This window comes from Rattus rattus, chromosome 4, assembly GCF_011064425.1.
Source record: "Rattus rattus isolate New Zealand chromosome 4, Rrattus_CSIRO_v1, whole genome shotgun sequence".
Taxonomy (NCBI): domain Eukaryota; kingdom Metazoa; phylum Chordata; class Mammalia; order Rodentia; family Muridae; genus Rattus; species Rattus rattus.
The window spans coordinates 28,386,156-28,411,230 of record NC_046157.1 but is presented as its reverse complement, the minus strand read 5'-3'; the positions used below and the strand labels follow the sequence as shown (position 1 = coordinate 28,411,230).

Here is a 25,075-nt window from a genome sequence, read left to right as displayed (position 1 = left end):
TATCATAGAAACAAAATATAAATGACAAACATCTTCTCCCTTAGTACCTTTTCTTTATAACTGACAAGTGACACAGAGATGCCCTTTAAGCAGATGGATGCAAAAACTTGGGAGATCAAATGAACTGATGTACCCCACTGGTATTTTGGGAGCCCAAATTCCATAATTAACTTTTTACCCAAGTGGCAAAAGTAGAGGATGTTCTTGCCACTAAATTAATTATTTGATGGACTCTCATTCTTTCTTCAACAAGATTTCGGGGACACAAAAATGGTACAGACAGGCTAAGAGAGGATGCACCCTGAGCAACTTTTCCTGTGAGTAGGGAAAGAGCAGCAAAGCGGGCAGAGGAACAGTTGAATTTAGAAAGACTAGAGGAGGAGAAAAGAGCAACACAGCCAACTTAATTAGTCATTCCTTTTAATTTTTTATGTATATATGTAGGGGTGATGGACAGAAAAGATAACTAGGTTTCTTTTGCATGTCTTTGTGTCTTTATAGAGTAATGTTCTGTTCCTGTCTCTTTCTTTTTTAGGCAAAAAAACTAATAAAAATAGAAAAACATATATCAGACATTAAGCCCCCCCTCCCTTTGTAAAGAACTCTTTGTTCTCCAGTGAAAATGCTGAAAAATCCCCGGGCAGCTACTCCCTGAAACAAGTGCAAAACACTTAGAGGCTTTTGGGCTGGCTGGGAGCCAGGAACCCTCCCGCTGTCTGGTTAGAAGAGGAAAAAAAGAAGAGAGAGGGGAAGACGGATGGGGGAGAGGGAGAGACAGAGGGAGGGGGGGAGAGGGAGAGGGAGGAAGGAGAGAGAGAGAGAGAGAGAGAGAGAGAGAGAGAGAGAGAGAGAGAGAAGAGAAGAGAAATTGAGCCTTTAACAGACATAGGAAGCAGCGTTTTTTCTTTTTCTTTCTTTCTTCTTTTTTTTTTTTTTTTTTTCAAAACTGGCGGTCAAGCGTTAAGTAACTCCCGTCTAAATCCACCTGCTAGAAATGAACTTGGGTACCCCCCAGGGGTGCACAAAGACAGGGAAGACAGTAACACACTCCATACTCTCTCCCACCCCCGTGTACTGCTTCCATTCTCCCTGCTCCCATACACAAATGCCACAGCTTCTCACGCCGCCCCTCTTACCCCCCAACAACAAACACAGCAAAATACATGCTCCCTCAGTCTCCTTAAAAAAAAAAAGCCTTTCCACCTCGGTTGCGACACAGTGATAAGGGGTAGAACATCTCATACCTGGTGTGAATGCTAATCAGTCAGGAGTTCTCCTTTTCCCAAGACAGGGAACTGTTTCCTTCCAAATTTATTAGAACCTCCTCCACTGCCTCTTTGAAAAACCTTCTTTGTCACCCTCTCCCAAGTCCCGATACTTCTTTAAAAAAAAAATGGCTTCGGAGCTCCTTCTATTCTTGATATTGATTCTCTCTCTCTCCCCCCACCCCTCCTCCTCTCTCCTGTCTGTGTCTCTTCTGAGTGGTCTATTGATAAGTCCCTGGAGGCACTGGGTCAGCCTGCCCGTAGGAAACCAGACACAATGCACAAATCTCCGAGTGCCATTCTGCCATCAGCAAGCAGACCACGTTTAGGAGAGAGAGAGAGAGGGAAAAAAAACAGTAGAGCAAGAGACAGAGAGAGAGAGAGAGAGAGAGAGAGAGAGAGAGAGAGAGAGAGAGAGCGCAAACGAGGGAGGGAGAGAGAGACCGAGAGAGAGGAAGAGAGAGGGAGGAGAGAGAGAGGGAGAGACAGAGACACACCGAGAGGAGAGAGAGTGTGTGAGAAAAAGACTGATTGGAACAGGAGGGAGGGAGAGAGAGAAAGGGAGAGGGAGAGAGCGCAAGAGGGAGAGCGACACTGCCAGTCAGGTTAATCATCCCTACTTTAATTAGCTGTTCGGCTTAGACATAAAACAATTGAATTTGAATGATCTGTCAGCAGGCTCGGCTGAACCAGAGGGGAAAGCGAATATTACAGAAAGACTGTTGGTGTGTTCTGATAAGCAATACTGCTCGTACTGACAAACCCTCAAAGGGGGAACTATTAAAACTTACAACTAAACAAAAAGTGCAGACACAAATGGCACTAGATAGAGGTCTTTTTAAAAAAAAAATGCAGTTTTCTCCCCTAGTTTTAGGAAATGTAGATATTTGTAAGCAGGTGCCGGCATACCGGGGGTTTGTGTATCATGTGTGAAAGTTTATTAACGATGGTCTAGGAGTGTAGCAGACAGATGCTGCAGAGAACAAGACAGGTACAGTCAGAGGCCGAATCTACATCTTGGAGGGAGATGGATGCTGGCAAAAAGAGGCACCATGGCAAGAGATCAGGACAGACAAAGTCAGTGGGCAGACAGGCAGACAGATTTTAGGCATGGCACAATCTTGTCTAAAAAGGCAAAAGTTCTGATGCAATAAAGGGTGCAAAACAATCCATCCATCCTCCTCTCCCGGCTGCACTCCGAGGTACAGTGAAAATGGATTAATCTTTGTGACAAACAGAGCTGGCAAGGCAGACTACGGCAGACACTGAAGGCGATTTGCAGACCCAGAGAATACAAAGCTGGAAAAAGACCTAGAGATGAGCCTCTCCCACCCCTAATTCAGCAAGGGAGAAAACTGAGGCCCAGGAACTCGGAGCAATAAATCACAAACAGGCAGTAACTGTGTTAACACTAGAACCCAGAGTTCTAGCCAGTATGGCAAGCTCTCAGACATCACCAAACGAACCCCTAGAGTTCCTTACATATTCTGGCTCAACAGATAATGAAAATCACCCTTGCCTCCAAAATAGTAAGATTCGTCCATCCAAAGAATTAGTGCAAAATTCCTCTCCCCGCCCCAAACATCTATATCCAAGGGGAAATAATCTTTTGGTTTAGTTTGAATGATAAGCTAAGGGATGGAAGTTCTCCGTTCATTTTCAGAGTAGAGCAGAGAAATGTAACATTATGGGGGTCCTGTCTGAGCAAGGTATAGCTTTGCTACGTTTTCAAGCTAACACAGGCAGAGGATTGATCTGCAAAGACCTCGCCCATAGTTTATAACCTCCTTGGTGAAAATCATCTGCTATGTGCTACCAGGAAGAAGACGTAGATTTTTCCACACAACACATTTCTAAAATACGGGCACAGTGGGTGAAAGAGATTGAGTCTTTCAGTTTATTATAGTTTTAAATTACTAATGAGATTTTTTTTACCTAGAAGATTAGCTATGGGCAACTTTTCTGATATATTTCAATAGAAAACAAGCCACCAAAATAAAAGGGACAATTGTATTATTTGCTCATGAATTTGATTATATTTTTTTTGGGGACACGGGATCACACTTTGTACAGAGCTCTCTCTTGACAACAGAAAATTGAGGGTGCATGTTTTAAAGGGAGGAGGTGCTTATAAAAAGAACAGTGCCATCAGATGTTACTGGAGAGATTAAGCCTCTTGTCCTAAAACAAGAGTCATGATGTGTATAAAAGCAAGACTGTCAGTCATGCTTCAGTAACGACGGCTCTACTAAGGGTGAAAGAAGAAAACCAAAAGAAATGCCAGGCACCTGGAACTTACTCAGGACAAGGCATCCAAAAGAAGTCCCAGCCAAAGTGATTTAGTTCATTTGCACACTGACCTCTCTACCAATAACTGCTGTGACTAGTCAGAAATACAAGGTCCACAGCCACAGTTCGGAGGTGATGGAGAGAAAGAACTGATTTTGGCATTGGCTGATCCTCAGCAGGTCTCAAAGTATATGTCAAAAGAAGCCCAACGCAGGGAAGGGAGGCGTTTACAAATGATTGCCCGCACACCACAAGCTGCACAGCAAACATGGCTTTATAACATTTCACGAGACACAGCTTTGCTCCGCGCCTCAGTTTCCCCATCTGTAAAATGTGACATTCCCAGCCCAGTTCGGGATGGTGGAGATTACTAGAAGCAATGAGCACAGACCTGGCAGTCGTGGAGAAAGCTAAACAAGCAGCATTATGCACTGTGGATGTGCTGGGCATATTCTCTTCAAAGCCTGACTGTTCAGGACGTAAGACCAGACAAGAAAGCTGAGGTCAAAGACGCAGACTTTTATTAGAAAGGGCTGTCAATAGAGATCAATGAAGCTTAGAACCCCACATTTCTAAAATCTCAACTTGCAAGGCATTAGTTCATCTGAAGGCCAGGAAATCTCAGTATCCCCAAATTCAAGAAATATTCCTGGCTCACGAGAGCCAGTATATTCTAGGACAGTCGCTTTGGATCCAGCAACTCTATTATGAGATTACTGTCACAGCAACACTGTGAGTTAGGGACTCCAGGGCCTCCACTTCAGAGCAGAGGAGACTCAAGTACAGGGAGGTCATGGAATTTGCTAAGTTACAGAGCTGTAAACAGAGCTGGGATTAAATGCAGGCAACATGACCCTAAGCCCCCATTCTCAGTAACAGTGCTAGCCTGGCACCCAGTAGGTTTCACGAACCAGTGGGTTAAATGCACTGCAAGTGAATAAAATGCAGCTAAAGATTTCATTAGACATAATGTACGTTCCATTATCATCACTTCAGAGGACCTTGAGCTTGGACTATGTCATCGGTGCCATCAGGTGCAGCCGTGATCAGAAGCCGGGGCACATACCCTGGCACAGGGCTGAGTCTGGATGAGGTGAAGACTGCTGACTATGGCCACCCAGGGCATTTAAGTAACTGATGGTATTTTTAGCACTTTGAGGGTAGTGTTAGCACACAGGTTATTAATTGGCTTAATTCCAGCTTGGATAATTACATCGTGTCTCTTTAATTTTTCCCCTGACAATGCTATCCGTCACTCCCTGTCACAGACGTGCTCTTTTAAAAAGCATATGAACACACACAAACATGTAGTTATATTTAAGGTTTGCATAATCACTTAGGCTGTTGCTTCCCTCTCTGCACTAAATGTGCAGTGTATAGTAGACATGTAATAAATAAATGAACAAGGAAAAAATGAAAGTCATTATGAAACAAAGATAACTAGTTGGAGCCAGAATTTTTTATTTGGCAATCAAGTAAACAGATTATTAAACCATTTTCTTAGTGACAGGATTCATATATATATATATAATATTTTATATATATGTATGAAAAATATATTTCAAGATCTGATGACCTGCTTATGATAAAATAATTTCCTTATCAGGCATATTTTAAGCATAAGTATGTCAATGAAATTTCTGATATTTTTAGAGTAGACAAAAGGACCAGGTACTGCACATATAGTATGCCAGTATAGCTCTTGTTTAGAATAGCTAGTAATCCAGTCATTTGATCCTGACTTATTTGGCAGTTGCTTTATAAAGTCTCCAAACATATTATAGGAGAAAACCTAGTTTAATAAGTGCAAAAGCTTGACAATTAAAAGTAGACACACCCCTCTCCTTTTCCAAAAGAACTTTTGGTTTATGAAAGACTGGACGTGTCCACACAACACCGTAAGAATCTCTGAGGCCTATGTGCTAGTCACATGCACAAGTAAGCAGCTTCACACATGGTACATTGCACTTTATTGGTGTGTACGTACGGGAATAAATCACCAATGTAAGGCATATGGAAAACAAAAAGGGGTTAATTTATTTACTATACATGAGAGTATACTAGACCTTTGCCTTTCCAGCTTTTAGTTCAAAAATTCCATGCACACTCTGCACATAATAAGAAATGCCATAACTCAGCATATGCCAGAATTTGATTTACTTTCAAGCACTTTTTCTGGTTCAGCTCTTAGTCTTCCTTCTTATAAACATCCTTCAAATGACTCTTTGTGGTCCTCTGTGAATCACCACTTAAAAGTCAGTACTTATGGAGTGACCCTAATACTATAGGAAGGCTGGTATCAAGGCAAGTCCTATTTCCTTTTGAGAACCAAAGGTTAATTCCATGAGGTCATCTGAAGCCAGGCCTGAATACCATAAGCAAACAAACAGCCTTCCCTCTTGTCTTTGGCACCGGTCAACTATCAGTGACAGTCTTCTTATTCCTTACTCATGCTTTGGGACTGACCTCTGTGTTAACAAGTCTTACCATTTTTTTTTTTTTTGGCATATTTAATGTATTGCCACACATGACTAGCACTTACACTGGTAGACGATATCCATGAAAGCTGTAAATACCAACTATTTCCACAGTTCTTAATACAATATTTTTATCTTGGCCTTTTGTTGCCAATATATAAATATATAAAATGAGTACACATATTACCCTAACATTTGTAATAATATTATTCAGTAGGATATTTAAGAATTAGTCAAATGAAAGTACTTGTACTGTTTATTTATTTTATAGCCTCTCCAGTATATTTTACAGAAGTCCTTAGAGAACATACTCCCAATACAAAACTTAAGTGAATTTTGAATTAGAAGAGAAAGCAGACAATATTCAACCTGAATATTGTAGATGGTAAGCAAGTCCTTGGTTTCAAAATTCATTTGAGTGATATGATAGAAGAAACAGAGGAAAGCTAAATTGTAGATGACTTTTCTGATGTTTCCTGTCAAATAACTGACAAAAAGCACCCACTGACCCATCATGGAACTCATTCACCTGCCCCCCTCTCCACACTTGCTCTGCCCATACTTGGCAAGATGGCTTTCATTGTCTTGACTTGCAGAATCCTGTTCTCTGTCCTTTTGGATAAATTCTTTAATTCTCGTGCTAAGAGAGTGGTAGCTCTGAACATAGTGTATAAGAACATGTTGCAAAGGAACTGTGCTAGGCAGATAGATGAGCAGCACCACGATGCACCCCTATCCTGATTCCCAGAACCTGTGGGTTACCTTATACGGCCAAGGGGTCTTGTGGATGTGATTAAACCAACACTGCAAAGATGGGGAGATTATCTGGGATTTCCTAGGTAGGCTATAAATACAATCAAGTTCTCGTAAGAAAGAGGTAGGAGGACCAGTCAGTTGACATACTGGCAAAAGGAGTTGGAGGTGGAACTATCCAGGAGAGAGGTCATAAGCCAAGGACTGCAGAGGTTTTCAGAAGATACAAAAGGCAATAAGGTGGACTGTCTTCTAGAATCTCCAAAATGAATGAGCTCCAGGAAGACCCTGGCTTACTGCAGTGAAACAAACTCACACCTTTGTTTTTGGAGCTGTAATGGGGATAAAGATGCATGGCATTGAAGTATCAGGCTTGTGGTAATTTCTTATAAAAGCCCAGGAAATTAATATAGGAACCATTAGCTACTTTAGTCTGGAGATTATCTCTTGATATAACTGAAAAAATTCTTAGCTCTTTTTTGTTTTTGTTTTTGTTTTTTTAAATTCATTTTGGCAGATATATTACTTTGTTGGTTCAAACTGGGCTTATGTTACAAGATCCTTTATTAGTCACATTGCCTGGCTGGCAAATTATTGATGAGCCTTTTCTTTTTGCTGTAAGAACTCCTTTCTAAGTAGACATAAAGCCACACACTTAAAACATGTAGTTAAGGAGTCCATTGAAGATCAGGGTAAGGCACTGGCTGAGGGCTAGCACTCACATTTCTAGTTAATTCACCATGGTCATTCTAGTTAGGAGGAAGTTGAAGGATCTGTGTCTGATTCTTTTAATGTTTTCTTTATGTGTATGTGCCTCTGTGTACCCTATACATGTGCAGGTCCTCACAGAGGGCATCACATACCACATGGACGGTATGACTCTCTGACCTGGCCATCTTGGTTATGGGATACCAACTTGGGTCCCATGGAACTTCTGAGCCATGTCTCTAGCATCTCGGTGTCCAATTTTTGAGGGTCATAAGGCCTGAACTCTCAAAATGCGAAGTATGTTTTTGTCCTCTCTCCATATTTGTTCTGCTCTTTCCCAATGGAGGTCAGAAACAGAGAAACAGACAGCAGCACAAGGTAGCATACCTACAGCCAACTTCTTTCAGAAAACCTCTTGCCTTATTGTATCCCTGCCATCCAGTTGCTGCATGCAGCCTGTTGGTCGCTGCTCCCATGAGAACGCTCCTTAGACAGTTAACATCAGTGTTGGTTAGGAACTGCTGGAACTGTAAATCCTTGGGCCTTACTAGGCTTGCTCAATTAGATGCTCAGTGATAGATGCCAGAGTATCTATATTTTGATAAGCCCTTAAGGTGACTTTAAATCTAGTGGTTGGTTGAGAGCCACTGTCACTTGGGTAAGTGACACTGAAGTTCAACGAGGCTAAGAAAAACCATGTTAGACTGTGAGGTTATCTGCTAGCCTTGGCCGTGGCTCTAAACACTGACTGTGTGGTCTTAGACCATGATTTTAATCTCCTCACCAATAAGGGAGAACAAGTTTCACTTATGCAAAAGAAGTTATTAAAATCATAAATATGAAAAATTCATAGTTCAGAATTATTTATTGTGGAAGAAATGCAATTTGGACTGCAAGTGTTCTAGGACCTAGGTGCCGAGCACATTTTGATATTTCACATTGACAGTCACGATAAAAAGGCTTAGGAGTTGAAAGCTGCAAGTGCAACGATGACTGGATGTTTGTGCACAACTGAAGGATATGAGCTAATAAGTAAGAGGCCCTGGCATTGCTGGTCTCTGGGACTAAGTGCTGGGGCTTTTTTTTTTTATCTGAAAATCTCCCTGTTCAATGGACTGCAGGATTAGTGACAGCTTTGAATTCTGTACTGACAACAAAAGACCAAGGCCTATGCGATTCCCATCCATGACTCTTCCTCAGTCTCTAAGTACATACTGTCTAGTCCATTATCACTAGTACGTCTAGACAGCATTTTAAAATGGATGCTCCAGGAAACCACACTGGTTATGCTCACCTATTTTGTAATGGAAAAGGCATAAATCCTAATAGGTGGGAAGGATTGTTCAAATTAGGATTGAGATTCAGAAGTCTGCATTCTTCACAGGTTGTAAAGGACTCATCCAACCACATTAGCTATAATCATGCATTCAACAGGAAACCGTCAGGATTCTGTCAGGATTTGAGTAACTTAAACTCCGTATTTACAAAGGTTTCTTTTTAAGTGGGAAAAGCACCTTGTACAAGGTAGCTAATTATCTTTTTTTCCTTCTTGCATGGCATTATAGCACGTATCCTTGTGGCCTGAGGGAGCTTCCTTCCTCTGAAGAGCAAAGCCTCTGTTATCACGCCTTGGTAGTTCCTCTGCGCCTTGCAGGATGGCTGTGGTATGGCAAAGGTTCACATTGGGTCCCTGTTTCTGCTAAGCCTGTCACAGTGTGTGAGTGGGGAGAGGCAGATGCCCCTTTAAGAACTTTGTGTCCTCACACACATCATCTGTCCTTTTAAACTTCACAGACTTTCTACTTGTAAAATGCGGATAACATGTGCCTTGGCAAACTTACTAGTTGTTCTAAGAATTAAAATGGATGATGTATCCAGGATGCCTTGTGAACTACGGATCCTGGTTGGTGTTGTTATTTTGATTACTTACTCTTCAGCAAGAGAGTGAAGGTATGTATAGCATGCTTGGAATGCTAGCTTGTGTATGTTTTCACACGTAATGTTATACACAATCCATGCCCCCCCCAACAATTCTACTCTGTCAGGTTAAAACTAAAATGATAATTATGGGTGTATTTTCTTTAAGTCCCCAATGATATCTCTATTTGATCATGATTAGTTGCATAATAAACAGACGTGCTGTAGAATTTATTATAGCTACAATTTGGACAACTTGAAAAGGTTCCCTAAGTAAGAATAAATTCAGAAGTACAAACTTGAAGAAAGCATGGCACCCAAAGCTGGTACTGGGGCTTTAAAAATATCTACAAAGGCCATTCATCCATTGCTTAATACCAAAGATCTCCTTAGAAATGTTCATTGGCTCAACAAGTGTTTTGGTAGGAAAGCTTGTAGCAAAGACAATCATTCTTTAAAAGTTGACTTAAAAGAACAGGAACATGCATTCTGCCCCAAAGCAAGCAGTTACTGTTTTAACTAGTCAAATTGCTTAAAGAAGTCTGTATTCTGTGTCAGATGAACAGCTCCTACATTAATCCTATTTAGGTGACTATATGTAATGTGGTACCCACTCTGAGTCCTGAAAATAGAGGAGGAAATTATGGTATATTTTATTATGAATCACTGATGTAATTCTGCAAAGAATGCATCTGGATATCATATCTGCTGTTAAACGCTCGTGCACTCATTCCTACATCTTCTGTCATGCACTCTTAACTAGGAGAATCAGCCCTGCCTTACACCGTTAGAGTTTCCTTAGCTTACACCAGTGGTTTATACAGAGCATTTGCTCCCAAACTATCTGCTGTTTAATTGGATTCACTTCTTATTGGCTTTTCTTGGGGGCAATTCATGCACACAACGTGTCTATAGATAAATGCATCATTATCACTGAAGTGAGAGTTGCAATTCTTAATTTTTTTAAAAAAATTATGCACTGGGCCACTTATTTTTCCCATGTGACACCTAACCTGACTAATTATAGAAGTGAATAGAAAACATGATTCTCTTTTAAAAATGCTCACTTTATGTGCAAGATTTTTATGAATTCAACTAATGTGTCAAGTACAGTCATTCTGCACAATGACGTTGACCGTGAGGCTCTATGTGCTACAATTCTGACTGGAAATTATTTTAAGTTAAAGCAAGCTATTCGTAAAATTACATAAACATAAATATGCATACTCTGACAGACATACATTTGCACATCCTTAAAATTAATGCAAAGAAAGATATATTCCTTTGTTCTACTGGAATACAAATGGTGAAGACTAATGAATGAATAAATAAAGCACCAGGTAGCCAAATCAATGTCTGCTCAATTCTGGTCAAGGAGGTGAAGTGAGGTTTCCTTTTGAGTCTGAGAATGTAGTGGATAAAAAGACGAGAATAGCTGGGGGGATTTCCTGAGGCCATTGCGGACGCTCAGACGCTGGTGAGAGGCTCATTTTCATGAGACTTTTGGTTGCATTTGTCACACTTGCTTTAGGTCCCCTGGAGCATTAGGTGCCACATCACAGCACAACAAGAACAAGGCTAAACACAAGAGGGGACACTCTAAGGCTTTCTCTTTTTTAGACACAGATGGCCTGGAGTTACTAAATACTTTCAGGACTGTTTTATTTTATTTTATTTATTTTTTTTTGCTTTCCCTCCTGAACTCTTACATACTCCTTCAAATAGGACTAAGTAGAAGATAATTTTTTTTCAATAAAAATCTAATTCCCTTACTTAAACAAACTACCACCTCTAAAATTTCATTGGTATAATGATTCCCATACCATAGGTAGAAGACATTTTATAAAAAGGAAAAAAAAAATGAAACCTGACCAGACAGTGAGTTTGTTTTAGATTATGGATTTAGCTACAGTTTGGTGCATATTTGTTCTCCATTAGGCTTGGTACATATTTCAACTTTTCCCTATTATGTTAAATTATTAATAATTTGAAATTAGTAGCTGGTGCTGCCACCACTTTTCTGAAATAGTGCCAGTCATTTCTTCTAAGTTTGTTCAGAACAAAAAAATCTGAAATCTAATTTGTCGAGAAAATAAATGTGAAGTTCAGGAAGAGGATAGAAATCAGCACAAGAAGAAAGCCAGTCTTAGACTTTCCTCCACTCAGCCCTCAGCTCGGTCATGATAGGCAGGTGTCCCCCCCAGTCCCAGGGGAAACCACGGAGGTTCTTATAAGTTCAGAGACTCTACAACCTGCACACTTAAGAGGCCGCAGAAGTGGGCTTCATACTAGGCCTGTTTGACAATGTTTGATCTCTTATCTCCATCCTGTATCACTAGGAATTTAGGGTGCTGTGTGGATTGTCCACAGGAATTTGCCATGAAAGGAATAACTATTACTTTCATGAAAAAATACTTACTATAAAAATACATGTATTATCTATTAATAACATATATGCAGTTACTATGTATGGGTATATTTGGAATACACACACACATATCTCATTAAAGCAACGCATGACTAGTTCATGAGAGCTACTAGTTATTAGCATTTTCAATGTATCAGGTATGATTCTCAATAATTTATATCTATTTGGCTACATCTCATAGCATGTATTTATAACTTTACAATGTATAACTTACTGGTTTTACAGATGAAATAAATGAGGCATTCAACTTTAGTAAAGGACTGAAGCCCAAGCCCCTGCCTTTTCCAAGGCCTCTTCCCTAGTCTTTTCCCTCCATAATGTATCTAGCTTCTTTCTTTAGGATTTTGTTTTCCTTTAGGAGATGAATCATTGCCTCTTGGTTAGAAGCAAAATTTAAATGTTAATCAGCAAACAGTTTACTTTCAGGAACCAAAAATTTAGAGAAAATCCCCACATCTAAAGCAAAGACAGCACCCAACAAGTTACTCTAACAAAGAGGGGATATTTTGGGTAAGGTGAGCTTTCTCTATTAATCAAGTCATAACATGTTTATAAATTAATTAAATACATATTGAATAATGTCTATTGTGAACAAAGAGCCATGCTTATGACCTAGTACCTCTAAAGATCAGTAAGAAATCAATAACCCTATGCTTAGAATTTAACTAACACAGGATTAAAACAAAATAGGAAGGAATCATAAGACTTGCTAATAAAATTCTCTAGGGTTCAATGGCTTGAGAAATAGCAAAGAAGGCTAAGTGTATGAGATGGACTTTAGAATATGGGGGACATTTCAACAGTTAGAAATTGAAGGGCTATGGGTTGGAATAAGTTAGAGTATGAGGAAAGGGAAGTAGGAAATGTGTCTGGGATCAACCTGACTAGCTTCTAGCTATCACACCTAGAGTTAACAGCAGGAGTTGGCGATGCCAAGGACAGAACACTCAGTTGGAAATGTACAGTTTTCTGTAGGAAGCTTCCAGAATCTACGTGTTGGTATCAGATTCAGATATTTCAGAGGATGGTTTGCAAAGCTGCTTAGATTCCAGGAAAACAGAGAGGGACCAAAGCCTTATATCTGTGCACCGATGAGAGGAGATGGGTGAAGTAGCAGGATGGACCACAAGATGAACTGGTGAACCATGAAAGCGGGGGCTCTGAAGCATAAAGCAAATGCTTCAACAAATAGAGGCTGGTGGTTAAGAGCCAAGTCAGAAACAATGAAGCTGACGCTGCCAGGTAACTTAAGAGCTAGATCTTCCTTATTAAACCCATCTTTGAAAAGACCATCTCCTATGCCTTTGTATTGGATTCTTTCTCTGGGCTCAGGCGGAAACAAAATAATAAGCTAAATACATTAAAAATCCTGTATTAAACTAGCTTGAAGACATGATATTGATGCTTTAGGAGCAGTCAGTAAAATTCAAACATCATTATTTTATTTAAAAGACAACTGAGATTCTTCATACAAATGTTAAAATTATTCCTTGGTAGGAGTGTGAATTTATTTGAATTTTATTTAGCAATTTTTTGATCCTTTCCTATCTGCCAGACATTGTGCTAAGTATTAGGATCAGTAGAATTTCCATAAATGCTTAGCTGCTTTCTACCTAGAAGCACTGCTTCTAACTGGCCTATCTTTACTGTGGAAAGTGTAGGTTCTGGCCTTTAAGAGTTTGTGTTCGGCTCATTTTAATAAGTTATTTTCTGTTCCATTTTTTTTACATTTGAGTAATTTCTTTGTGTCACCCAAAGGTGCTTTAGAAGAACAAGGATTCAAGGCCACCACAGGAACTGGGGTTCTTGTTTTGACTTGTTGGCAATACAGCATGTAGGCAAACAAGAATAACTTTTCTCTTAATTAAAACTATAGGAATCTTATTTTTTATTGTATCCATGTATAAAAAATAAAGGCAAGAAGGAAAACCAGTTTTAGCCAGAGAACTGGAAAAAACAGCTTCAACTGTCGGTCAAAATCAATGGCAGAAGGCACGTAGGAAACCTCTAAGAGCTACTCTTGGGCTTACTTCTGAAATCTATGTTTCTAAGCACTTTTGTATACATACAAGCGCTTTTAACACTTCCCTTATAGATCTCTTCAGCCTTTTGTATATTTTTCCCTACAAAGCAGAAATCTTGTACATATTGTTGTGCGGCCTGCATTCTCTTGAGGCATATATTTAACATCCTAAACGACATTCTATTTTGTGAATTTATCAATATATAGTATTGTCTAGCCCTATGTGTAGCCATTTTTCTTGCCATCTGATTTTATCATTTTGAACAATACTTCATACTCAGAAAAGCCTTTGCATTGGTCTTACTTAGTGAACAATTTCAGAGTATTAATAATACTACAGCCAGGTAAGGAGTCTTAACCCAACGACCACAGTCGATGAAAGGAAAGTCCCAGTCCTTCAGAACGGAGCCATGGTGTTAGGGACAGCGAGAGAAGTGGGTGTGACATAAATATGGAGCGATGGAGATGTCAAGCTGGAGAGAACACGGCTTGTCTGGAGGGAGCAGCTGCCACTCCGTTCCGGTGCTGGTGCCACGTGCGGATGCGGCTCTAAGGCTGCCAGATCTTCAAGTTTTCGAGAGAAGCCAGAAAAATCTGGATATTTTGGAAATCTCTTTGTATTTAAAAGCTGGATCTAATTATTTTAAAATATTCCACAGATCAAATATAAAATAAGAACAAAAATTATGGACTAGTTAGATGCAGCTCGAGGCCATGGGTTTACAGCTTCCAAAGAAAAGAAAGGGAAACAAGGTATCCGGAGATCTCCTTCTAGGGAGAAACAGTGTGTGGGAATCTAGTTCTTGAGTTAAGCAAACAAAGCATTGCTTCAGGTGGTCCTCCTGCTAGGAATGAGAGCTGGAGAGCTGGAATCCCAGTGTAAACCTTGGGGGGCATGTAAATCCTGTCCCATTTCACACATACAAAGGCTTGACCAGAAGAGCCTTCTAACTTGCTTTGAACTTCTCAAACAAACATGCTTTAATAATATGACTGTAACCCTGGCACTGTATGTTGATACCTAATGATAATTTCTGCTCATTACCCATGGGAACAAACATTCCCCATGAGTACCCACCTGCACCACTTCCTTTTATAAAGAGGAGGTGGTATTTGGCTATGTTCTGGTTCTGATTCATGAGAAATCAGACCAAGCCCAACATTTCTGTTCTTAACAGATTTTGGTTTTTCAATTTGTAGAACACAATGTTTCCCTGGGCTCGGTTCTAGCATGCCAAGTTTTGGCTGGCCACAGACTTTGACATCTGAGTGAAAAATCTTTCAACAATGGCATTTAAACGGAAGAATCAACAGACCTTTAATTATAACACTGCTTGTAATTCCCCCCTCTCTTATCATGATGTTCAAATTGCCTCAAATCACTAACTGCATGGACAGCATGTTATTTCATTTGCCATTGGAAATATCATAATTTGGAAACTTGGTGGCTTGAGACTGTGTATTAATTTTTGAAATATCAGTATTATTTTATTCACCATAAATTAAAGAGGCATATGGAACGAAGGTCAGAATCACTGATTCATTAGAAATAAGAAACAAAAAATACTCAGCACATAATTTCTCAACTTATCTAAAATGCTCAAGATCTATTTAGATAGCAGGATTTCTACTTGGACATTAGGCATTAAATATATAGGAATGGGATTCCCTTGGAGTGCGGTCTCACTAGGTGCCTCTGTACTTTGCCCTAAAATGCTAGCTGATCATTTCTTTTAATGACACAGTCTCAGAGTATGCTATTTCCCTTACATAATACAGAAGAGTCTTCTGCTGAAGTCCACGGGAAAGCCTCTGAAAGCTCCCTTTTTAGAAATCTATGTTGAAAGGTACTTAATTTATAGTCACTCCTACTATCTGTGTATACTTAGTTGGAAAACTGGGGTTAAAAAGTAATTACAGAAAATGTTTATCTCCATGTTCTATAGCAGTTAGATAAGTTTCTGTTTATTTTTATATTATAGAGCTTGGTTATATGTGGAAAGTAGGCATAATTGCAGCTCCTTTTGCATCTTGAAGAGAAACTTGGCTTTGGATTTTCAGGAAATACATTTATTTAGACCAAACATTATGGTAGACTGCAATGTACACTTTCTAATTTCACAATGTGCCTTCCGGATGGGCAGAATTCATCTGTCACTGATAGGGAAGACTTGGAGAAATGAGAGAACCTGACCAATTGTTTCTGCCCATGAAGGTTAAGTGGCAGAGTTTGCACATGAATTGTCCGTGCCTTCTGAGTCTCCAATTGTCTCCTTCTTAGGGAAAACGCCTCCATGAAATGCAGACAACGTTTTCCAATGTGACCAGCCTTCCTTTCTTAATACGAATTATTTGTAGAGAACATTATCTTTATTTAGCACTGCTTTGTAATTGTGGAATTTGTCTTTGTCTAGTATGTGGAATTTATATTAAAAGACATGTATAAGAACCATAGCCTTTGATTTTCTGAAGATTCATGGTTTCATATTTTGTCTTTTAATATATTTTATTTTATTTTTATTGAGACAACTTGTTATGTAGCCAAGGATGACCTTGTAGTTTAGGGTAACTTTGAATTTCTGGTCCATCCTGAGTATTGGGACTCCAGGTGTGCACTACCATACTGGACTTCTGCAGTGTTGGTTATCAGTCCAGGACTCTGCCCACACTAGTGAGCAATCTATCTACCTATGAAACCATATCCCTCGCTCTCACGTCTTGCCTTTTATTGTTGATTAAATTGTGTCCTAAGTCTTGGTCTCTGTCTTAATCTATTTTGTTTATAAAATATAGACCTGGAAACTAGTACTGACCAGCACATAACAGTGAGTGAATAATTAGATCCTCTTAGTAATCCGTAGGAGGACTCTAAATCCAAATTGTTGGAAGGGTAGAGATAGTAATTAATGATAATAACATATATTAAATTCATAATGAAATATCTCTGATCCTATCCACATATCATGCTTAATCTTCACCCTGCTCCCATTTTACATATTAGGAAATAGGCCTAGAGAAGATGAATGACTGGCTCAAGGTCATGTCTTATAATTGCCTCTGATTCCACAGTTTCTGTCTTCTCTGCTTTGCTAAATAATAGGTAAACGTATGCAGAGGAACAAAGTCCACAGAGGCAGAGTCATGGAGCAGCATTACAGCACACGCGGAAGATGCAGCTAGGCCTAAGAACTGAACTGGGAACGGACCTGGAGACAGTAGGTCCAGAATGGATGAGACAATCCCACTTGCATCCTATCCCATCGCAGGGAAGTAGGTCTGAGGGTGAGAGGGCAAACTGAAGCATCCGTGGGGCTTTAGATGTAGGAAGCTTGGATAATTTCATGTTCTTATACAGTTTTGTACATTGGGGGCAGGAAATAAAGCCCTATTCAAAATTTTCTGTCTTTACGTGTACGTAGCTTGAGGAGGGGGAGGTGGGAAATCCCAACTGTCAAACAAAATACTTTTTGAATCACAAATTTCTCTAAGAGGGTAAACTTCATCCAAACCTTCTGACAAATTACTTTAATGACGTTACCAGCTCCTCTAACTGAGTGGAATTAAAGCCCAGGAACCACAGTCTGGGGGAAAGGAAATAGGAAGAAGAATGGTGGGAATAACACAAAGGGGGATCATGGAAGCTCTGCCTAGGGGTGCTCTCAGGGTTTCATTAACATCCTCATCTTAATCCTGCTCAGCATCTAGGTCTTGAGTTTTGATAGTAGGTAGGACTGACTTAAGACTGAATAGAATCCCCTAGTTTTAGTACCTCCTCAATCAACACTCACTGAGAAAATGAAATGTCAAAATTAATTTGGAAGTTGATGATTTTAGATCTCCAAATTCTACCCTATTAAATTATAAGCCAGTCAGCCTAGTGTATCATATTTTGCAACCAAGGTCTCTTCTGGAAGACAGTCTAGAAAGTGGAGACAAACTGCATGTCTCCATCCTGGCCTTCCTTCCCGTGTGGCCAGTCTAGGATCCTTGAGTTTTCATGAGGCCATTAGAAAGTACACTGTGTGGGTCCTTCCAATGTTGGAACCAAGTGAGCTATGGGTTAGTACTAGGAAATATGGGGTCAGGGCTGGGTTAAAGACATTGGCCTCTACTCTAGACCAGCGCTGGGTCTGTGAAGAGTTACTTCTGATATGGTTATATATACATTGTGACAGGGACAGTGAGAAGCAACACAAGGACACGACTCAACAAGAACTGCAAAAGCACTGAGATCAACCACAGAGCAGACACCCTGGAATTATGGTATGGGGAGAGGAGACCCTGGGTGTGGCTGGAAAAGAGCACATCAGTCTGCGGCGCGGCTTGCCTGGCCTTCCTCCTCCTCCAGCCCCCAGTTCCTACCATCTCTGGAGGGCTCTGAATTACAGTGCTTTTCAAATACATTGCAAATATATATCATCTTCTAACTTAAAGCAGAGAGGGGAGTATTTTGTTATACACGAACTGATTTTGACAGTAAATTTGCATTTTGGATATGTTTTCTCACTTATGAGCTATGAAAATACACATTTTGTCTAAATATTGATAAAGCTTTAGAATGAATGTAAGAGATGCAATGAACCTAGCAGGTTATGTAGTCCAGGCTGTAAATCACAATCATGCCAGGAGGTTTAAAACAGATAGATCCTCAACCTTGGCCCCTTCCTCTGTCTTCCCTAAGTTATTCTGACATAATGTCGGCTTGGGCTATATGTAGCCAGCTCTAAGGACCAGGGATCTTACCAGTTTCTTCATTTGTCTTATGAGTGATCTAAGGCTGAATGATAAGGAGTACAGTGACTTCTCTTAGGTTACAAACAGGAATACATTTTAGGTGACAGTCAAGACCACAGGTGACATGGAACTGGCTTCCTTAGATCTAACAGAAACTGCTTTATTTTAGAAAATAGTTTATGTTTGGATGAATCAGTGATTCACTTCTCTATAAGCAACTTGTGTGGCATCTCCCTCCTAAGAACAGAGAGAAACGGGAGAAAGGAAGGAAGGGATGGAGGGCGGAAGGAAGAGCAAGCAGCAGAATCTGACATGAAGCCAGCCACCCGCAAGCTCCTCGACAGGCTGCAGCGATCAGCCCTGTGCCTGCCCTCAGTCCCGTGAGGCAGACGGGACTCCAAAGGCTCATTCCTGGGCCCCGCGTTCCCTCTGCCCTGCAGTCTCCCATCTCCCAAAGCCCAGCAGGTAGCTCACGATGCCCACTCAACACCACTCAGTGCGGATGAAATTAAACTGCTGCCCTCCCCTCCCAGGCCTGCTCCTCCTCTGCTGCCCTGCTTCTGTTTATGGCTCCACTCAGGCTCAAAATCACAGAGATGTCTTTGGTGTGGGGTTCTCCCTGCATTAATTCTCTTCTGCCATGTGTCATAAATCAGTGCTGTCTGTGCTCCGTCCCTCTGCCCGTGCCCTACTTAGGGCCCCCACTACCTTTGGCCTGGACTGCTGTGAATCTCCTACCCTTCCTCTGTACTCCGGTTTCTCTCCACTCCGATCTGTTTTCCTCGCTGTTGCCAGATGAATCTTCTGGAGGCACAGCTCTACTGTGCTACTCTTCCTGCTACAAACTTTCAATGGCTCCCACCTGGCCACTGAAGAAAGCTCAGGCTCCCTGGGCTGGTAACCACGTCCTTTAACGTCTCGTGCCAGTCCACCTGGGCCACCTCATTTCTCTCTGCCCATCTTCCCACACTTCATGCTCTGGTTACACAGAGCCACTGCTTTGCAGATTCCTTACTCCTTTGATTCCTTCACGCTGGGCTTATGGCTTCAGAGATGGGCTTCCCTTTAACCTTCCCATGTTCAAATCCTTGCCTTTCATGGTGTGAACTCATTTTCATGTCTGTGGCAAAGTTCAAGATTAGCCTTCCTCTGAACTCCAAGAATACTTTACCTGTACTACCCATCTTTCTAGCACAGATTCCAGCGAGGTAGGAACATATCCACCTCTCCTGCCGGGTGAGAGCTTCTTCAAGGGAAGGATTTCTGTGGTGGTGAGCAGTTTATTCTCCCCACACTGAGCATTCTGCTGTGCTTTTCATGAGAGCAGGAAAGGCATGAGTGTACGGTCGGCCTAAACAGAAACGCATGCTTGTCCTCTTGACCAAGGCAGACTAGAAGGAAGGAGTCAAAGAAGAAATGAGACCCTCAGAGGCCTGCTTGTTCAGAAAGTAACCTGATAGTCAGAGATGAGACACGAAGACTATAAAAAGAAGACACTAGGACTAAAAATATTGCTGCAGTTCAGGGGTAAATAAGAGAAACAAGCAATCTTTTAGAGTAAGCACTGTGGGCAGTTAAGGCCACACGGAACAGCTGGGAGGTCACCCTAATGCTCAAATGTAGTGTCAATTCTGCACCCCCATTAGCATAAACAGAAACAGATATTTATTGTTATTCAACATGAGAAATACGAGCCATTTAGAATATTTTGAATTGTGGCATGTTCTAAAAAAAACCTATAGACATAAAATTGAGACTATACCTCAAGCTTGAAATTAGTAACATAAATATTTACTTAAAGGGGGATAAACTTCTGTTACATGGAACATAAACCAAACCTCCATCATGAAGTTAGGTAGATACATTCTCTTCATATCTGAACATGTGCATATATTATTCTAAAGTATTAATCTTTTCTAATAAAATCTGCTCACGGTACACAATTTGAAAATATACTAAAAAAAATAAGAGAAAATATCTAGAACCTCTCACATATCCAGGATTCACAACCTCTTATTTTTAGATAATGATTATGACCATAGCATATGCACAATTAAGTTTGTTGCCTTTTAATTAAATGTATACAGCATAGTCCATGCCATTCTAAGATCTTCGTAGACATTTTAACGTCTCAAAATTCCATTTAGTGGATATGTCCTACTGTATTTACACTCTCCTTTGTAGATTAACATCTAACTTATCTCATATATATATATATACACACACATAGAAATTTAGTGTGAGCTGGTGACTGTAAGAGCATAGTGAAGTGATTCACAAAGCTTCACTAGGACATTATCTCCATTTTTGTGTATGTTTAAAATGCATATAACAAAGAGGTTATGAACTTAGAACTATACTAGAAACAATGTGCTTTAAGTGCACTTCATCTCTATTTTTAGGCTAAACATTTATTCTAAAGATATTATCAATGTTAAAATAATTTGGATCATTGTGGAGCACTATCACAAGACTCACTATTCTTATTTTATAGCTAAGTAGTCTGAGGCTTAACGATGAGTTAACTTACCCAGAGGACACAGGAGTTAGCAGAGGCTAGTCTCAAATGCAGGTCTGAGTCCCAGAACCAACCCTGTACAAATGGCCCTTGTTGCACTCTGTCATTCAAAGACTTGGGTCATTCTAATTTTCTGCTTGTTTCAGAGTTTTCTGAAGCTTAGGCTCCAACACCCTGCTACATAGACAAGACTGGACTTGACCTCCAGCGTCCTGCCCCTCTCTGCAATGTTGGGGTCACAGGTGTGCGCTAACTGTCCAGCTTCAGTTATCTAATCTTTATCTCTGGGCACAGCTTTGAACTTTCGCCAAACTCTGTCCCAATTTTGGATGCTTAGGGGACTTTTATGAATGGTGAACTCTTTCTTCCATTTTCTTACTTTCATCAGCATTATTGATTTAAGTATTTATTCTAAAAAAGAATTTTGAAGAAATAAGAAAGGGCACTCATAACAAGCTATGCTTTAAAAATGCACATATATCTTATGGTCTCCGAAGATTAACGCGTAGCTGGGTTTTAAACAACTATTTATAGTTCGTATACCAAATAGCCATTTCTGAAATAAGTCATTATTAAACGGATATGCATTTTTTAAAGAAGTCCAAATTTACATATATCCCTGTAAATATCTGAAAGTCTGTATTTGGAAGAACACTGTGAAAGTCTCAAAAAAGGTTGTTTTCTCCCAACTTTATGAAAAATCAGCCATAGAAGGGCATGACTAAAAACATACAGAGAATGAGGTGGAAACAGGGTCTTTTGTTCTAGGTTGTGCAAGATTCCTCTGCCTCAGACAGACATTTATGCATCTGTACTATGAAAACGTGCCAGCTCTAGCAAGCTCGAAGTACTGCGCGAAGTGCTAGTTTCAGCTGGGAGTTTGTCTTTCCGGGCTGCTTCTATGGACTGCATTTTGTTGTTGTTGTTTTGTTGCTTCTTCCTCCCTGAGTGGGGGGGCCCAGTGGGGCATTTTTTGAAGAGGGATGAGAAAGAAGGAGTTTTGTGAGCTCTGTTTTCGATGCTGGTGACTAGGAAGGCAGGGATTTGCCAGCCTGCTACTCGGTTAGCCAGCCTGCTACTCGGTTAGCCAGTCTGCTACTCTGTTATACTGAACCGCGATGCAAACTCAAGTCAATTTGGAGCCAGAAGGTGCTGAAAGCGTTTCTGAGGAACTTGAACTACCTAAGCTTGTCCTCCAGGAAGGCCTTATGAGCACCATGTCTGCCTGAGAGGTGTGCATGACTCCTCCTACCCATGACCCCTGGTCACTAACCCTACAACCAGTCAGAATGCTGTTAAGAATCGCTTTGTGTCAGGTGTGGTCATGCACATCTACAATTGTAGCACTGGGGAGGTTGAGGCAGGAGGACCACTGTGAATTTAAGACCAGTTTAAGCTACACTATGAGTAGCTACAATATGGTCTATATTTCTAGTCTGTCTCAAAAAGGGAAGACAAACAAAAACAGTGCTGCCTGCAACTCAAACAAATAAGCCCAAATTTTCGTCGTATCTTTTATCCCCTAGGGACTACTAAGAGGAACAAGATCTTGTGTTAGACACACACGTGGGTCTACTTTACAGTCACTTCCACATAGGTATACTGTTAAGAGTGGGTTATAAATACATAAACAAGTTCAATCTTCCTGTTTGTTTTGTCTAGCCTCCTTCATTGTCCTGAGCTTAGGTAGTAACATATATGCCTTCCACATACACTCATATGGACATGTGTCTGGGGGTTTCTCACTGGATATTGTCTTGAAAATGGTTCAGGTTTCTAGAAACTGCCACAGAATTTTGTTTTATTTGAAAAACTTCAGCAAATGCATGCAGGTCATGATGGCAGGTAATGGACCATTTCTTGAGACCGTTTACTGAAGTGCTGAAACAAACAGAAACAAAGTCCAGGGCACCATCACAGAGCAGAGCTTCCCTTGTGAGACACTCTGGGTGAGGTAAAGACTGAGTGAGACAATGAGAAAATAGATCGCTCCAGGGTTTATGGACAGCTACAAGCACCCAGGGCTGCAGTGTCTCCAGACCCTGTTGATACAATGACGTGCTCAACCTCGGCTTCTACACACTGGATAGCTGCTGAAGTAGCCTTTCTCTAGCCCTTCTACTTTTTATTCAAGATGCCCTTGAAATTAGATTTGATGAAAAAATTCTTTGTTCCTGACAAAGCATATGTATATTGTGGCATCACTCTAAACCCAAGGATTGGTTTTAGCTCTATGAAGAAAAACAATTCCAACAACCTCTCATGCTGAGATTTCTCACGCTGGTTCTCAGCACAGAAGTCTTTCTTTCGTGCATTTTTTTTTAAAGTTGCATAAAACCTAGCAAGGTTTAAGTTTTCCCAGCAAGGAGAAAGTGTTTTTCAGCTGTTAAAATTTTCAGATGCTTTTTTTGTATTTGGATAAAGCTCAAAAAACATGTTTGTTTTAAAATGTAAACCTTTTTATGTACAGAGGTTTGCATAGAAAGAAATGCTAGTACTATGTTTAAAGGTACTTTGGAATAAGGAAGTAGCAGGCATTTAAACAGACCTGACTCTCTGAGTGTCGTATTAAGCATTAACATAAAGATGATGCTCTACGACCACCAATGCATATATTTGCTGCCAGGGTCACTTACAGCATAGGTAGTGGATGTCTCCATGTGAGAGCAAAGGGTGGCCAGAAAGCATCCTGACAGTCAGGTAATAGACTTCCTAAAGGCCTCTGGCTGGAGCTACAAGACATACCTTTGCTGTAGGTCAGTTTGTTCTTAGCTTGTAGACTGGACCGCAGATCACACAGCACATCATACTTCAGGCATTGCAGTGGGAGGAGGCAAGGCTGGTAAGATGGCTCAGTCGGCAACGGTGCTTACTGCTAAGCAAAACCTGACCTTGAAAGTTCTCCTCTCACTTTTACATGCACACTGTAGCGTGCGTGTGTGTGTGTGTGTGTGTGTGTGTGTGTGTGTGTGTGTGTGTGCGTGTGTGTGTGTGTGTGTGTGTAACATTTAAAAACTGAGGAAACACAACTAGGTGCTAGTGGAGGTGAAGAGTTGAGAGTCAGTTACGAGAAGGCTGTCACTTTCTGGAAGTCTAATCTAGTCATTCTTGAATTTTAAGCAAATGGTAGATATATGCCAGTGGGAGCAGGTCTTACCTTGACCTTTATCATTCTCGTCTTTGTATTGATGACTCATAGGGGGAAACATGTTTTACATTGTGATTGTGTGTGTGTGTGTGTGTGTGTGTGTATGATTGTTTACGTCTGTGTATGCCTGATTATGTCCTTCACAGACAGTAGTAATCAATCTGCCCAAATTTAAGATATTTAGAATTTTCAAGATTCCACAAAAAACTTTCATTTTGGAAAACTGAAGACTAATACCTAGTACTGTATTGTATTTCTAACTTCTAATCAAGAATTTTTTAAAATTAAGAAAATTACTCAGTGGGTAATTAAAACTCTTTGTTGTTTTGCTTGACAACTTGAGTTTGATCCTTCTGGACCCCACAGTGGAAGGAGAGATCCAGTTCCCATATTCCCATAAACCATCCTCTGACCTTTATATATGTCTTTGGCTCACCCATGCCCAACCCCCAAAAATAATTGAAAAACTTAGAAATTAAAAGGAAGGAAGTTGTGATCTTTTCAGTCAGTCTCTGCAATAGCACCTCAGTTACCCTTCAATCATTCACGGATAACTCACTCATCATTTCTTTCTCACACATTTTGAGCTTCTTCTATCCCTTCCGCCATGAACCTACATTATACTTCCAAGTCAAGTACTTGCCAGTTGCTTTGGTGCTTATGGTGGCCCTGGTTGGTAGATAGTTCATGAAAAGGGAAATTATTTGGACCAATGTAACCTGTCTACTGTTTTCCCATTTGGCATGTGAGCGTCCTGATGGCTTCTTTTCTACCTCTTATGGGGTGTGGTCTAACTACAAAAAGTGCAACCATTC

The 25,075-nt window shown here is 40.5% G+C and overlaps 1 protein-coding gene across 3 annotated transcripts in view; it reads right to left on the bottom strand.

Annotated features, from left to right (window-relative positions):
* Nucleotides 1-25,075, bottom strand: part of Zbtb20 (zinc finger and BTB domain containing 20) — a 257,502-nt gene that overhangs the window by 117,979 nt on the left and 114,448 nt on the right. For 2 of the 3 annotated variants that reach the window (XM_032900208.1, XM_032900214.1), the window contains exon 1: nt 1,245-1,621. The exons of the other annotated variant lie outside the window; for it this stretch is intronic. The gene's annotated coding sequence lies outside the window, so the exon portion shown is untranslated. Of the gene's footprint in view, nt 1-1,244; nt 1,622-25,075 lie in introns of those variants that run through there. 3 annotated transcript variants of the gene reach the window in all.